The sequence below is a fragment of the Malurus melanocephalus genome, unplaced genomic scaffold, assembly GCF_030028575.1.
Source record: "Malurus melanocephalus ecotype Western Australia unplaced genomic scaffold, MMel_1.1 scaffold_216, whole genome shotgun sequence".
NCBI classification, from domain to species: domain Eukaryota; kingdom Metazoa; phylum Chordata; class Aves; order Passeriformes; family Maluridae; genus Malurus; species Malurus melanocephalus.
In genome coordinates, this window is record NW_026623448.1 from 867258 (window position 1) to 868983 (window position 1726).

The 1726-nt window shown below is 51.5% G+C and overlaps 1 protein-coding gene across 1 annotated transcript in view; it reads left to right on the forward strand.

Annotated features, from left to right (window-relative positions):
• Positions 1-1726, forward strand: part of STAT1 (signal transducer and activator of transcription 1) — a 23205-nt gene that overhangs the window by 370 nt on the left and 21109 nt on the right. Inside the window, exon 2 of the mRNA XM_057374108.1 lies at positions 195-329. The gene's annotated coding sequence lies outside the window, so the exon portion shown is untranslated. The remainder of the gene's footprint in view (positions 1-194; positions 330-1726) is intronic.

The window sequence follows — 1726 nt, forward strand, 5'->3', positions numbered from 1 at the left end:
ACCTCCACCTCCGGGGCTGGCGGGGTGAATACCCGGGGTAACTAAAGCTGTCGCGTCCTCAGACTGACCCTGCCCGCGGGACACCCACCGAACTTTGTGTCTTTAACCCCGGGACTCGTAGCGGTCTTCCCCCCTGCTCTTCTGTCACCTGTTGCATCCGCTCCCAAATCCACCTCTTGGCTCATTCTCCACAGCGGCACACTCTCCGGCGCTTCTCCAGACCCCTGTCGCTCCCTGCCTCGGAAGCGGAGCCTGTCCCCAGCACGGCGCTGAGCCCCATCCCGCGGATCTTGTGCGTGCAGCATCGCCGGGCAGCCTCTGCTGAACAGGTGCGGTGCTGCCAGCTGGAGCCTGAGCCGGCCGGAGCGGGGGGAACGCGGGCAGGGAGCCRGSTGAGGGCACGGACGGTGCCCGCGCSCTTTGCTCCCGAAACCCGCCGCGTGGGTCGGCCGCGATCCCCCGGGAATGGCAGGAAAAGAGGGAGAGGGGCCAGGAAAGAGTCCTGGGGTACATCGTGAAGAGCGTGGCCAGCATGTCGAGGGAGGTGATTAGCCATCTCTACTCAGCCCCAGGGAGGCAATTCTGGAATGCTGTGTTCAGTTCTTGACTCTTTAGTGCAAGAAAGACAAGGAACTATTGGAGAGGGTCCAGCAGAGRCCACAGTGATGATTGAGGGATCTGGAGCATCTCTGCGCTGAGGAGAGATGCAGGAACTGGACCARTTTAGTTCCAAGGAGACTGAGGGGRGAATCTCATCAGTAAATATAAATATCTCAAAGGYGGTACCAAGAGGATGGTGCCAGATTCTTTTMRKKGKKSCCMRSMAMMRGRMMARGRRSMAWKGSCWCGAACTAAGACACAAGGAGTTCGACCTTAACATGGGGAAGAACTTCTTCAYATTGAGGGTGGYAGAGCWCTGAAACARGCTGCCTAGGGGGGTCGTGGAGTYTCCCTCTTTGGGACTGCTACAGCACACCCAAATACTGTGCTCCTGTATTCTGAAAAGCACACGCATCAAAAGCCTTAACTCATTTGCTTGTCAAACATAGCACATGCCATTCAGCAGCCAAGGGCACTGGCATACAAGCACTAAAGGATTTGGCAGGAAAGCACGTAGAAGGTAGTCCTTCACCCTGATGCTGCCCTGTTCTTTTGGATAGTCTTACCATCCTTTTTTAATGTTTGCCTGTGTGGGTGGATTTACATCTCACCACCCATCTTCTCAGGCTGGATTGTTCGTCAGACATATCTATACATGCCATTTCCACAATGGACAAGCTGATAACCTACARCCTAGAAGGCTAACTGATCTGCTGCTAGAGACCATATACGAGAACATAAAGCCATTCTGTCATAAAAGTGTTATGGTTGAGAAAAGCCATTCTAGACAGTATTAGGTTATTTAAGCAACCTGTGTCTGCTGCACAGGTTACTTGAATTTAGCCTGAAAATGCGATCATGAGAAATAAAACGCATAGAAAAAACATCTTTTCAGTATTTTAACATTTACAGTGATTTGAAATCTAGTCCATTTTCAAAGTAAGCAAGTGGGGACACGAATAGCAACTGAAAATGGGCACTTAGAGGGCTCTTTGATTTTTCAGTCATGCTCTTGGTGAAGGGGAGTACATCTGCACCAAAAAAAGGTGAAATTCCACATGCAGGATCTCAATCATGCAGAGTACAGGTATCAAACACACAGGTTCTGATTCCCATGTCCCTGCTA